The sequence below is a fragment of the Triturus cristatus genome, chromosome 1_1 (genome assembly GCF_964204655.1).
Source record: "Triturus cristatus chromosome 1_1, aTriCri1.1, whole genome shotgun sequence".
In the NCBI taxonomy this organism is placed as follows: domain Eukaryota; kingdom Metazoa; phylum Chordata; class Amphibia; order Caudata; family Salamandridae; genus Triturus; species Triturus cristatus.
The window spans coordinates 905,738,215-905,753,507 of record NC_140579.1 but is presented as its reverse complement, the minus strand read 5'-3'; the positions used below and the strand labels follow the sequence as shown (position 1 = coordinate 905,753,507).

Here is a 15,293-nt window from a genome sequence, read left to right as displayed (position 1 = left end):
GTAGTCATTACTTCTCTATGTAGAGTTAGCGAACTACAAGCACTAACCATTCAGGAACCCTTTCTGCAGATGCATCACAATAGGGTTGTTCTCCGAACTAATCCTAAATTCCTCCCTAAAGTCATTTCTCCCTTCCATCTCAATCAATCTGTAGAGCTGCCTGTATTCTTCTCGCAGCCACAAACAGTCGCAGAAAGAGCTCTTCACACCTTAAATGTCAAAAGAGCACTGCTGTACTGCATAGAGAGAACACAACCTTTTCGTAAGACCAAACAACTATTCGTGTCTTTCTCACCACCACACAAAGGCAACCCCATATCAAAATCTGGGATAGCTAGGTGGATTGCCAAATGCATACAAATTTGCTACCACAAAGCAAAACGTACATTATCTGTTCCTCCTAAAGCCCACTCTACACGAAAGATAGGGGCTTCAATGGCATTTTTCGGGAACATTCCCTTAGACGATATCTGCAGAGCAGCTACATGGTCTACACCGCGCACATTCACAAAAACACTATTGTGTAGATGTGCAAACTAAACAGGCTAGTGTGGGCCAAGCTGTACTCAAAACACTATTCCAAACTACTGCAACAGATACTGGTGGTCGCCGCTAGGAGGGGATACTGCTATACAATCTATGCACAGTGTGTAATCTGCAGCTCATATGCCTCAAACGGAATATGCTACTTACCAGTATGCATCTGTTCTTTGCATGTAGAGCTGCAGATCTACAAACGCTTACCCGCCTCCACGGCTACCTTTAACTGTTCCAGTATTATCTTATTTAGATACAGCATACATGGGCATCTTTCCTGTTTCTTACAAAACTCCATTTCCCTGCTGGCGAAAAACAATCTGAAAATGGAGCCGATGCCCATGCGCACTATGATCCAAGGGAGGAGTCACCTACCTCGTAACTTCCAAAGACTTTCCAAGACAAAAACCAGTGCAAACATCCGGGCCCAACACCAGATGGCGATCTATGCATAGTGTGTAGATCTGCAGCTCTACATGCCAAGAAAAGATGCATACTGGTAAGTAGCATATTCCTTATTAAATCCATTGAATTTACCAACACTAACTGATGAAATGTGAATGGAAATGGAGGGTGAAATCACTTATGAGGAAATTAAGACAGCTAAAGAGGACATCTGGGAAGGCAGCGAGGATGATTGGGTTCCTTCAGATTTTTATAAAATTAATAAAAACTTTATGGTTGACGTTCTACATAAACTTTTCAAAGATGCAGAATAGAAGGGATCATATTTAAAAGTTAAATCGTCAAAATTGTCCTTCTCACACTAGACTTTAATCTGCTTCAATTATTGTCCCATTTCTCTGTTGAATATGGCCCTAAAAAAATTTGCTACAGTTTTGGCCAATAGATGTAGAGTGATCCTCACTGTAAGAAATTGGGTTCTTAGTTGAGAGGCTTGTGGACTTGCTCCTTTCACAGCGCAGCTTCGTCTGGTAGCTGCTGCTGTCCCCGCTGCTGCTTCTACTGACCTAGAGGTCAGGAGTTAGAAGCCCTCCTCCACCCGCAGATTCCTGCCTGTGCCTCAGCCCTAGTGGTCCAGTGGTAGAGCTTCACTGCTCTGCTGCTTGACTGCCCTCTGTCTCTCTCTCTCTCGCTGCTCATTCTGTCTTTGTGCTCTTTAGCTTTTTTTCCTCTCTCCTTTACTTGACTGCCTCTGCCCTTTTGTGCTTAGCTTTTCTGCCTTTTTTTCACTTTTTCCATTTGCTTTCTCTGCCCTTTTTTCATTATTTTCCCCCCTGCTTTCATCACCTCTGCAATTTTCCCCCTCCCCGCCCACGCCTCCTCGAGTGTCCCTTCCCGCGTTTAACCGCCTCCCAGCTGTCCATTCCCCCCTGCAACACTACTACGGCGTCCGCGCCGCTGGAGCACCAAAGAAAACCCCGTCTGCGCCCATCCGTGCCCAGCGCCAGGGACCCTTGTTCTCTGACTGTCCACCGCTACGACGGTAGCGCTCCCCTTGCCTTCAACCCTGAACCCCACGCCGACGCAGTCATAAACCTCATCGCACCCCAAGCTCTTACATCCACCGACTACATCCTACTCGGAGACCTCGACTACCACATAGACGACCTCAGCGACCAGAACACCGCCTCCCTACTAGAGAACCTACGCTGACGACACCCAGCTGATCCTCTCCCTCACCAACGAACTCACAACTGCCAGAACCTTCTTCCACAGCGGAATGAAGGCCGTCGCCATCGGGATGAAAGACCGCTTCCTCAAGCTCAACTCGGACAAGACTGAAGTAATCATCCTGGGTCCCACCCCTTCAGCCTGGGACGACTCCTGGTGGCCAGCCGATCTGGGACCCCCTTTAACCCCTACGGACCACGCGTGCAAGCATTGCATCATTCTAGACTCATTGCTGTCAATGAACCGTCAAATCAACTGTTTCCTCAGCCTGCTTCTACACGCATGCTTCAAAAGACATTCAGATGGATCCCCACAGAATCCAGAAAGACTGTCACCCATGCACTCATCACCAGCAGACCCGACTACGGCAAGGTACTGTACCCGGTGTCACCCAGAAACAACTTAAGAAACTATAGGACGTTCAAAACGCCGCCCCCAGACTGGTCCTCAGCATCCCCCACCGCAGCTACATCACGCAACACCTCCGACAACTCCACTGGCTCCCGGTCAACAAGAGATTCACCTTCAAGCTCCCTTCAAGCTCCCCGCTCATGCCCACAAAGCTGTCCACAACAGAGGACCAGCATACTTGAACCACAGCCTCGCATTCCACTTTCCCGCCGGACAACTCCATTCTGCCCATTGCGCCCTAGCCTCTGTCTCCAGGATCCATAAGACACAGAACCTGAAAAAGGTCCTTTTCCTACCTCAGTGCCAGGACCTAGAACACCCTGTCCCTCCACTTCTGGGAATCTGCATCGCTGAACCAATTCAAGAAGGACCTCAAGACCTGACTCTTTGAATGATCCTCCACACCGAGAAGGACAAGAAGTCGTCCCCCAGGACTCGCTCTAGAAGAGGCTAGCAGCAGGGCTCAGACCGGTTCAGTTGATGCTGTCCAGCTGGACACAGGAGGTCAGCCAGCTGACCCTTGCAGTCACTTCTGGAGAGCCTGGGTTCAAGGGAAGCAGGTCTAATCTTCCTACTTCTGACAGCAAGGCAGCTGACCCTTGCAGTCACTTCTGGAGAGCCTGGGTTCAAGGGAAGCAGGTCTAATCTTCCTACTTCTGACAGCAAGGCAGTAAGTCTTTTTAATCTTCCATAAGTCCAGGAATGTTCTGATCAGAGGGTCTGAAGGTTCTACTTTTATCACCTGTGCCAACCTGCGAGTGGGCGATGTCCCCTTGTCTACACATCACCCTTTCCTGGGTTTGGATCCAAACTTCCTAAGGTAACAAAGGGTAGACAGGCCTAGGTGTGAACTACATTTGTCAGTGGCAGGGCAGACAGCCCTCAGACATCGGGATGGGGGTGGCCAAGCCCTGAGGCTGCCTTTTGAAGCCCAGGGAGGCTGAGCACTACCCCTTAGGAATGTGGCTCAGAAGAGCAGCACCCTGCCCCTCTCACAAGACCCTTTTGTCTCCATGTCTGGAACGAATACACAAAATACCACAGGAGAGCCATTCACAGTCATTTGGTACAAGCAGAAGAATGCCAACTTTCTAAAAGTGTAACTTTCAGAATAGTAACTTAAAAATCTGACTTTGTAATTAAAGAGGATTTTAATTACAATGTGTTTGAGTGTAAACAGCATATCTCTATTTGGTCCTAACTTGAAGTTATCTCTTATTAAGTGTAGTAAGGTAACCCAGTGTTTAGACTATGGTTAAGATAGCCTTACATCATTGAAAAACGACTTTAGAAGTTTCTCATTGTCCGGACATGTAAAAATTTCACATGTCCTACTTTTTAAATTCCACGCACCCTGCACAATGCATCTTTAGGGCCTAACTTAAAGGTAACTTATAAGTATTAAAAAGGACAGTTTAGGCCTGGCAGTAGGTGTATTTTGCCAGATCGGAATGGTATTTTAAACCTACTGCACTACAGGCTGCAGTTGCAGGCCTGAGACATGTTTTTCAGTGCTTCTTTAGTGGGCGGCACATCAAGTGCCGCTGCCCAATAGTAGCATTTAATTTGCAGGATTGGAGTAAATGTACTATCATTTACTATGGACCCACAAGTAAGTTAAATGTACCAGTATTGCCATTTGTACTGTGTTCTAGGGAGAGAGCACGAACACTTTACCCCTGTTTAGCAGGGGGAAAAAGTGTACAGAGTCCTGAAAGCCAACAAAAATAGATTCAGCCAAGGAAAACAAAAATCTGGGGTGACCATGCAAAAAGGGTCGGGGTCTAACACTCACCTTAAATATACCCTGCACAGGAAGGGATTGTGCCTTTTTTACTAAAAGGCATTTCTATATGCTGATGACCACCTTCTCACACTCACTAATCCCTTCTTCCCACCTTCATTGTCCACTACTGACCGCTTCTCCCAATTCTTGGGTTACAGGATTATCCGAGGGAAAAGTGAAGCTCTTCCATTAATATTTCCAAGTAGGGATGATTACCCTGCTCAATTTAGTGTACTTGGGAATTTATTGTGACACAGGTTTAAGTGGTGAGGTCAGAGATAGTACAGACCTACGTAGACAAAGTACAGGAAGACTTTTGTAGGTGGACATTAGTAGAGCAATAATTATGGGTAAAAGTTCAGGTCTTTAAGATAAACATGGCAGCCTTTTCAATTATGTATTTAGAATGTTAGCCATGCCCATCGCCAGAACAATCTAGAGGATATTAACCCCTTCTGTGCCACGCCCTTTCCCCCTCCTGTGCCGGGCGTTACATTAGTGGGTGGGGTTCATGACGAGACTATCTCGTCATGGGCACTGAAGAGGTTAAAATGTACTTCAAAAATCTTATGTGAAGTCGGCAGAGACTAAAGTTAAAGAGCTCCAAACTCTATGCCTCCTTAGAATTGGGTGGTCTCAGAATGCCACATATGCTCTCCTGTTATATTGCTAATAGACTGGCCCCTTTAATGTGGTTTGGGGGAAGGGAGCTAGTCCCAGATTGTATAACCATTGAAAAACATTTAATGAAGTTCCAGGGTAAGGTAAACTTGTGCATTGGTGGGGGTCTAGGAACTTAACAGGAGACTATAATCCTATATGAATGACTACCACACAAAGCTTTTAAAAACAACAAGTTGACAGAAATACTGTTTAAAATGATTTCCCCAACTGGTGATTGTTCGGTGGCGGTATTCCAAACCATCCCTTTTTGCACTTTGTGCCATTCTAGAAAGACTTGCCATATGCAAATCCGTCTTGGTTCTGCTATAATAGGAACAGTCCAGCCCGAACTGCCAGGCCAGGTTCCCATCAGATAGGAACACGAGTAATCCCAGACCGGTTTAGACACACTTAGTTCTCCTCAGGAAGGTATTGCTTGAGTCCTGTGGCATGGTGAGTCCTAAAACCCACCTCTGGGCCTACTCGTTGCAATTCGGGCATCTAGTGAAAAATGAGCAAGTGATGGATATTTAGACAAGTCTAAATTAAAAGGTTTTCCATAATCTATAAAAGTCACAATATTGCAACATTCACTAAAGTTTATTGTGTTCCAAGAAGAAGAATTTAAGGGTTAAAAATCACATTACGAAAACCCAGATTATAATTAGATGATTGTGCGGTCCAGATTGATGGGTAATCTCCATAAACCATAGCTCCTGTTAACGTTATTTTTGCTCATCCTGCCCCATTTGCACATATACTTTAAGTCATCAGCCAGGGCACATAGACTGCTACTCACCCTGAAGACAACCTGGGTCTCTTGAGCTTACATATTACGATCGATATCAAAGCTCTGAATCAGACCTTTTTACATCTGAGGTTCCTCCAAAGCGTTAATACAGATCTGTACTAGGAAAAGATTTCTATAGTACTCTGTACATCAGAGAGTGGAAGAAGCGCTACCTAGACCCTGTCTGAAAGAAACAAAGAAATCCATTCCAACGCCACGTCCTGAATTTTACCAGTTGCATTTTGGAATTTAAGACTGTGTCAAACACTGCTTATAAGTAGGATATTGCAAGTGATGCAACCCAGTTGCATTCTGAAAATAGATGTCCTCCATAACAGCTGCTATGATGTATTCTGTACTGCATGTAGGGCAGAATCCAACTTGCAAATAACTCACACATTGAGGTAGCTTTTTCGTCACAAACGCCCACTGCCCCTTTTTAGGTCTCGCCTAGCGACGCAGCGCATGCGCTACTCGCTTGCGAGACTATTGTCGTCGGTTTTGCTTTGGAAGCGGGGTGGAAGCTCCACCCATGCTTGTCATTGGCGCGCGTCAAAAATGCTCGCCTTTGATTGGCAGGGAGGCATGTTTGTTCCCTCCCTGTCTCCTGTTTGCCTTGCCTGCCCGGACAGGAGATTGTGCACGTGCACGGCGTTGCTTCATTTCTCTATGCTGCCTGACAACCGCCCCCCGCACTTTCCCACACCCCACGCCTTTTCAAACTTACTCTCCATCATTTAAGTTCATTTTTCCCAGCGCCATGCTGCTTTCACTTTTATGAAGGTGCACGCGCACGGCGTCGCTTAATTTCTCAATGCCGCCTGACAACCCCACTCCCGCGCTCTCCCGCATCCCACGTCTTTCCAAAACTTACCCCCTATCATTTAAGTCCATTTTTCCCAGCGCCATGCAGCTTTCACTTTTATGAAGGCGCACGCCCTTGCTTTGTAATCTGGTAGGAAGAGTGTGCAGTCATTGCGGCCCGCTCCACAGTAAGGCTTCTGTGACCTTTAATACTTTACTAATTGTAATTCATATTTCCTGCACTGCTGGCAGTTTGTGGGTAGTTTACTTTTTTCCAACGTTTACTGTAGAACGAAAGAGGCTTGTGGTGTAAAATAACTTGTGTGGAGCTCGGGGTTAGCACCTGATAATGACAAACTGCGTGTGACTGCCATCTACACATCATACTGTGTTCAGCTGAGATCCGGCTTGCCTTCATGTTTTAGTTATCTGTCCCGTAAGGACTACAACTTATGTTGGCTTTTGTATTTTCGCATTGTTATACAAATTGATCCGATAGTGTAAATCCTAAACTTAAGTCTCTTTACAATATTTCAAATCGGAGGAGTAAGTAAATGTATATATGTTGTCCTTGAAGTTCCTATTAAATAAGGATAATGTTTACGGAAATAATTGTATATATTACTTCTGTAGTAGGGGATCTCTGTGTATAGTCATAATCTAGTGAATAGTCCCGCCCATGTGCGTGGACCCCGGAGCAATAAAAATAATCTCTTAAATTGTCAAGCCATGCAGACCTGCATCTACACTTAAGAGAGAATTCAAAGACAGATAATGCAGCCTATATCCACAGGCTACACTGTCCAGTACTTCAACTAGAAAATTCCACCAACATCCACAAACAGCACTGCCTGCCCAGCTTTTTCCACAGAGAAAAACCTGCCTCTACCAGCAAAAGCCTCTGGAATGATAGAGAGGGAGGAATGGACAGACAAGCCCCATAGGCTGCCATTACGTGGCTCAGAACAGGATACTGGGCCTTTAAGAAAACTTTCCAGAACTTTTCCAGTATCCCAGAATGCACAGCAGGTCCCTTTTACTTTCAGTTCTTTTTTCCGGCTCCTGCTAGCAGGACCCTGGAGCATTGAGCTCTCCCTTTTCAAGGGCTTATTTGGATTTGTTCACTTTTCAAGTGCTATATTAAGTCCCTTGTTGCCTTCCTTCTTGTGTGTGCTCTGTGTGGTCAACATGCCTGGCCGAGTGCGAGAGAAAGAAGGCCAAGTCGGACCCACACAGGGTGTGCATCGTCTGCCTTCCCCAGTCCCATGTTCCAGAGGAGTGTGACTTTTGCCAATCTTTCTCAGCCAGGACCCTGAAGGAAAGGATGAAGATCAGGCTCCTGGGCCTGGAGGACAGAAGGCTGAGGGCACAAGGTGGGTCAGAACGGGCTGATTCTGCCCATGCTGAGGCCCATGGGGGGCTCCCCAGGGGCAGGAAGCCCAGCAAACGGCCCCATTCTCCGTCGACGTAGACTACGGCGTCGAGGGGGATGGCTGCAGTCTGCTCACAGTCTCCCCAGGGCTCTGGGGAGAATCGACGTCGAGGGAGCTGACCAGCCCGCCGTCGACGACATCATCTTCGTCGACGCCGTCGACTTCTCCGTCGAGTCATCGGCGTCGAACAGTCCCGGCGTAGGCGCTCGCCGTCGAGGCGAGGTCGCCGTTCGCAGTCGGCAAAGAGGAGACGGTCACCGTCGAGGGGATCCCCGACGTCGAGGACCTGTCCCAGGTGTTCGCCGTCGAGGAGGCGTTCGCCGTCGAGGAGGCGTTCATCGACAGCGAGGCAGCGCAGGAGGAGTCCTGACGCCAGGAGTTCCTCGGGGTCACAAAGGAAGAGAACGGAGTCACCGGGCTCGGTGTACTCAGTGGTGTATACACCTCCTAAGCCTAGGTCGCCACCCTTTCCTCCTTTGCCAAGGGAGCCCTCACCGCGGATCCCTACGCCACCGCCTCCGCCTCCTCCACCACCACCACCTCCTCCTCCTCATACCATTTCGCCTCACACACCGTCGGGCCCACCTGTGACCCCGCCACGGTCGGTGTCGTTGCCTAGGTATCCGCCGCCGCCGAAGAGAACTCCGAAGCGGCCAAAGCCAAACAGATCGCGCTCCCGCTCCGGACAGAGAGGAAGGTCATGGAGCCGTGGACGGGCATCATCGACATCTGGGCGACGCCGCAGGAGGCGCAGCACCAGGTCCAGCACCCAATCGTCTGCCAGGGACTACTCGCCGACACTGTCGGACTCGCCAAGGACAGGAGTATCGCCTGTCGACGATATAGTCTCCTTCCAGGAGGTGCTACTGAGGGGTGCGGCCAAGCTAGGGATCACGGTGACGGTGCCAATACCTACGACGTCCGTGATCTTCGAGATGCTGCATAAGAAGCACCTGTCTCGCCCCCTGCTGCCACTAGTGCCGGGATTGGTGGAGCCCGCTACGGAGTTGTTCCTCACTCCGGCGGTGACGAAACCAGCCCCCTCTAGGCTCCTGAAGAAGTATCGGGCGCCGGAATCGGACCCGACCTTTCTGAGGATGGACCCGAAACCGGACTTGGTCATTGTGACGGCGGCAAGGAAGCAGCATGCTACCACTCCTTCCTCGACAGTGCCGCCTGATAAGGATAGCTGTTGGCTAGACTCGGCGGGCAGAAAGGTCTGTGGGACGGCTTCTACCACCATGAAGGCAGCAAGTGCCGGGGCTCTGTTGGGACGCTACGACCGTGCCCTGTGGGAGTCTCTCCAGCAGTACGCGGAGCTGCTGCCTCGCGACAAGGAGGACTTTCTAGAGACTTTACGTGAGGGGATGCCTGTGTCAAATCAGATTATCAGCACGGCGGCGGATGTGTCTCTGTTAGCGGCTCATGGATATTGTCATGGCATCAAACGGCGTCACGCTTGGCTTCGCCTTACCTCACTCAAACCGGAGGCACAACAAAGAGTGGCCAACCTGCCTTTCTCGGGGGAAACCCTGTTCGGCAAGCATGCGGACGACGAAATGGCCCGCATGAAGACGGAGGCAGAGACCCTGACGACTGTCGGGTTAGAGAAGCCTGAGAAGAAAAAGCGCCCGTTCCAGAGACGGTTCGGGGCTGCAGGCAGAGTGCGTGGGCAGGCCTCGGGACAGCAGCAACAACAGCAGTTCCGGAAACACTTCCAGAATCGCCAGAAGGGTAGAGGAGGCCAGCAGTCCGCTACAGCGACCAAGGGCCTGGCTGGGTCTCGGCCCTGAGCGATTACTTCCCCTGCAACCGTTGCCCACTCCAGTGGGGGGGAAGCGTTCAATCTTTTCTGGCAGAGTGGAGAAAAATTACTCAGGACAAGTGTGTGCTGAATATTGTTTGCAATGGATACAGTCTTCGGTTCATCAGCCCGCCTCCAGCGATTCCGCCGGTAAGCTCCCAGTATCAACTGCGAGAGCTCCAGGCGGAGGCAGACATCCTGTTGAGGAAAAAGGCGGTGGAAGACGTACCTCTGTCTCAAAGGGGAAGAGGTCTGTACTCTCGGTTCTTCCTGGTTCGCAAGAAGGACAAGAACAAGTTCAGGCCCATTCTGGATTTGCGGCAAGCAAACAAATGGATTCGCAGAGAGAAATTCCGCATGCTATCATTGCATCAGATTTACCCTCAGCTGCAACGGGGAGACTGGCTCTGTGCCATAGACCTACAGGATGCGTACTTCCATGAGCCCATTGCACAGGAAGTTCCTGCGATTCCAAGTCGGCGCCAATCATTATCAATACACAGTACTGCCATTCGGGCTAAAGTCTGCGCCCAGGGCCTTCTCAAAGTGCATGGCAGTGGTAGCTGCACACCTGCGGAGGAACAAGGTGTTTGTCTACCCGTACCTGGACGATTGGTTGATAAAGGCCTTCTCCTTCTCGGAAGCACAAGCGCACTTCCAGAAGACGTGCATTCTCTTGAACAAGCTGGGGTTACACGTCAACATGTGCAAGTCTGTCCCGACTCTGGTCCAGTGCATACAGTACTTGGGGGGCCTCCATCAATACGCTGTCGGCAAGCGTGTCTCCTTCGGAGGAGAGACGGTTATCACTCCTTCGGAAGGCTCAGGCCCTTATGACCGCTCCATCGACGACAGTGCGGAAGGTGTCTTCGCTGCTGGGATCGATGGCCTCATGTATCTTCCTCACGCCTCATGCACGGCTGCACATGAGACCACTGCAGGAGTGCTTGGAGGATCAGTGGGATCAGAGGACAGGTTCTTGGGACGACAAGATACGGCTGTCTCTGCATGCTCTTCAGTCGCTGAAGTGGTGGTGTTCGGCGGAAAATCTCCTCAGGGGGATCCCTTCCACAAGGACATTCCCACGAAGAGTATTGTGATGGATGCGTCTCTCCAAGGCTGGGGAGCGCATTCCGGAGACTTAGATACAAGGAAAGTGGTCCCCGGTGGAGTCGACGTACCACATCAATTTCCTGGAACTCAGAGCCGTTTACTTGGCATTGAAGGCCTTCCATCCGTCCTTCCAGACCACCTCGCTGCTTGTACAGACGGACAATACAACAACGATGTATTACCTCAACAAGCAGGGGGGGTCGAGATCACGCACCCTGTCGCGGGAGGCGCAGACGATCTGGCACTGGCTTCTGGCCCGAGGACTGACTATTACGGCCACGCATCTGCCAGGTGTGCAGAATGTTCAGGCGGACGCACTGAGCAGACTGATTCAGGAAAACCACGAATGGGTCATAAACGACGAAGTACTAGGGGACGTCTTCGCAAGGTGGGGGACTCCAGACGTAGATCTCTTCGCCACCGCTGAAAACAGCAAGTGCCGAGACTTCGCATCCAGGTACTACCAGCGGGGGATGCTGGGGAATGCGCTATGGATCGACTGGTCGAACAGCTTTCTCTACGCTTTTCCACCCATTCCCCTGATTCCGGCGGTGCTCATCAAGCTGGCCCAGTCCGGGGCGCGGATGATCCTGATTGCCCCGGAATGGCCCAGACAGTGGTGGTTCACGGACCTGCTTCACCGGTCTCTCCTTCCTCACATACGGCTGCCGTGCAGGCCGGACCTTCTCACGAAGTTCGGGGGGCAGTTGGTGCACCCCAACCTCTCGTCTTTGAGTTTGGCGGCATGGCTTCTGAGAGAGTGCAATATGGCCATCTGAATCTACCAGCAGATTGTATGGATATACTGAAGGAGGCTAAGCGACCTTCCACTAGGACATCCTATGTGTAGGAGAGTAGGGTCTGCTATCCTATGGTCACCCCAAATTTTTGCTTTTTGCTTCACTGGTTTTTGACATATTGAGGCTGTGGGCCTGCTAATCAGACCCCCAGCCTGCTGTTCTCTCTAACTAAATTGACACTATGCACCCTAGGTGCATAACCAATTGGAAGTGGATCTCCCTGTGAGCCTCTGTACCAGTGTACACTAGGTATCCAGGGCATTGGTGTATCTAAGGCCTGCCAGGGGCTGAAGCATGTATTATGCCACCCCAGGCTTGGCCTAACAAATTTGAGACAACTGGCTGATCACTCAGCTGGGGTAAGTTGGTGTAACCACCTCTTACTTAGGTGTAGTATACCTATACCTAACCTTAAATGGGACACATGTTAACCTATAAGTCACTCCTATGGCAGGCCTTAACAATCCTGAAGGCAGAGTGCTTGGTTCCATGTGAGATGGTGCTCTGGCATGAGCTGAGCCTGTCTGCAGTGGTCGGAACAACCTCCTTCTACCGTTTCCAGATATCGTCATACCATATACTCTTAAGTGCATTATGAACCTCGCGGTTAAATGCTATCTTTGGTTTGGCTTTATCAAAACATGTCGAGTAAGGTGTCATACGAATTGGAATACTGGCGACGGGGTTAGCATTCCACCCTTCTAGAGGGACACGACATGTACAGTACCTGAAACCCGGGTAAAATCAGACATAGCCTCAGCTCCACAAAATGGATGCTGCCACCACAGACACAAGTCTGCCCTCCTGCTGCTGGGAGTCCTTCCAGCTTGGGAGACGTGGACAAAGAGTTTCCTGCCAGGGGAGGTGCGAGCACCAACCCAGACAGGATTTTGTGTATTGGTCAGGTAGGGCTTGAGAGAAACCAGACATGCCTGAGGCTCACAAGGAGCCTCGGTGCATATGCCAGTTCAATCCGTTCCTGGGGCACACCAGCCCCGGACCTGGGGCGAGCTGGACAAAGGATTGGGGGTGTAACCACCCCCCTTCCTGGTCCCACCCTTAGGGAGGGACCTAGCAGGTAGTCCGGCCCCTAGAATCCGCTTAAAGGTAGGAGCTGTGTCCAAAGACTTTAGACATCCTGGAATCAACTTAACAAGAAGAAGAAGACGGGAACTTCGACGCTCTGCTGCACAGAGGACTGAAGGAAATCTCCCCTATGGTCAGGGAGTGACCATCTTGCTAACGCAAGCACTAACCAGCTATTGAACGTCTGCTTTGCCGCCGCCTCCTGCCGGAGCCCGAGCCCAGAGCCCGACAAGACCTGGACCTCCAGACCTCTCACAGCCCGATCCACAGTCCCTGCAAAGAAGGAACCCGTGGAGGCACCGAGACACGTGGAGCCAGCCATCTTGGAAGACCGACGACAAGCTGCAAGCGCAACGACTGAGGCTCCCTCCAAGTTGTGCTTTGGGTCCTGAGAAGCCCAACCATCGAGCAGCATCTGCACCAAAGGTGAGCCCTCCAGCATCTCCACGATCTGCGTGGGGCCCCTCTGCACTTTGCATCTCGACGCTCCTGCCCGGTCCCTGGCCCGTTGGCTAGTGACCATTTTGGCGACGAACTTTGAAATCAACGACGCTGGTCTGGTTGCTCCAGACTGGCCCTAGCTGCTCTCCAAAAGAGCAGCCCCTCCGACCTTGCTGGTCAGATCAATCAGCTTTCCTCTCTTTCCACGACTCCTGCCTTTGCCAAGGCTTGTTTGCTTCTTTCGAGTCGCCGACACTGCCGACAGCGAGAGCCTGCGTGGGACAGCTCGTGACTCGACTCCTGGACGTCGTCGACCTTCAGGGACCACGTGGCTGCGGAGACAAGCTACACCTAACCACCTGGTTGCACCCGACATCGCCTGGTACCTACCTGGTGCCACACCGGTCACTGGCTAGTGACTGTGAACACTGTCCCTTCTGCTTTCAGGTCTTCTACAACTCCGATCCACCCTTGGATCCAACGCAGTTCTTCTGGACCGACCGCCTGCAGCATCTTTGTCATCAGGCTCCATTGAATCGATAGAAGAAACCCGACGCACTTCGAGACCTATGCACCCGCTTCCTGTGGGTGAGGTAAAGCTGGCACTCCGGTGCCCAAGTGTAGAGAATCATCTCTAGTGTCTGTGTTTCGAATCTTGAGATCGTAGTCCACCCAGAAGACCCTTTCTGCAGTAACTTTTTAACTTTTACGCACCCATTGAAAACCTATGGGAGCCCGCGTGTAACTTTCCTCACTGCACACGCGACCCGTGGACCTCCTGGTCACTAACTGAAGTTAGCTCCTTGTAGGCCCAGCGATTCTAGAGGCCCTAGGCCTTTTCACTTTCCTGTTCGTGGTACTTATACCACTATTTTAGTATATGGTTTGAGTGGCCACCAGGGCCCATCCATATAAAGTGCAACTTCTGTATATTATAACGTTGTCTTGTTTAACGATTTGTGCTCCTGTGCTCATAAAGAGTCTAGGGGTTACTTTGAGAAATAAATCCATATATATTTTCAATATATATCTGTGTGGTGTCCTTTCATTGGTATAAAGGGGGGTTGCATTTGGTAAAACAGCCTGCTTAACACGCTTTAACGAGTTTAGCCTCAAAGACTGCTTAGCCTACGCTACCACTAGGGCAGCTAGTCCGAAAAGGTTGACTTACAACCACACCATAAGGGTTGCTTGGCATGGTACAAGGTGGTCACTTTAACTAGTGAACATCATATACCAGGCCAACTTCTCACACTATGCTTACAAGTGGAAGAGATTCTGCATCTGGTGCAAGTCCAAGCACTTTGACCCGACGACATGTAAGGAAGATGTCATCCTTCCGTACCTTTTGCATTTGGCGCAGTCTGGCCTTAATTTCCATTCCATTAAGGTTCATCTCGCTGCTTTGACTGCTTACAGGAAATGCCCTTCACAGACTTCCTTCTTTCAGATCCCTGTGATCAAGGATTTTTTGGAGGCCTTGAAGAAAGTGTTCCCTCCTGTCAGACTTCCCTCGCCTTCCTGGGAATTGAATGTGGTTCTGTCCAGATTGATGAAGGAGCCTTTTGAACCTATTCACAAGGCTTCGTTGCAGCACCTTTCTTGGAAGGCGGCGTTCCTAGTGGCCATTACATCGGCCCGCAGGGTGAGTGAACTTCAGGCGTTGTGTTGCCAAGAACCTTATACGGTATTTCATGCTGCTAAGGTTGTTATGCGTACTCACCCTAAATTTCTTCCTAAGGTTATATCTGATTTTCATGTCAACCAGACCATAACTTTACCTACGTTTTTTCAGAATCCCTCTTCTCCAGCGGAAAGGGCTCTACATTCCCTGGACGTTAGGAGGGTGTTGAAGTTTTATCTTGATAAGACCAAAGATATTCGTAGGTCAGACCAATTGTTTATCAATTATGGATCAGTCAGGGCCGGTCTTGCTACCTCCAAACAGTCCATCTCTCGGTGGATTGTGTCCTGTATACAATTGTGTTAC

The 15,293-nt window shown here is 50.1% G+C and overlaps 1 protein-coding gene across 1 annotated transcript in view; it reads left to right on the top strand.

Annotated features, from left to right (window-relative positions):
* The first annotated feature begins 14,745 nt into the window (after positions 1–14,745).
* Positions 14,746–15,293, top strand: part of LRP10 (LDL receptor related protein 10) — a 240,997-nt gene continuing 240,449 nt past the window's right edge. Inside the window, exon 1 of the mRNA XM_085650709.1 lies at positions 14,746–14,948. The gene's annotated coding sequence lies outside the window, so the exon portion shown is untranslated. The remainder of the gene's footprint in view (positions 14,949–15,293) is intronic.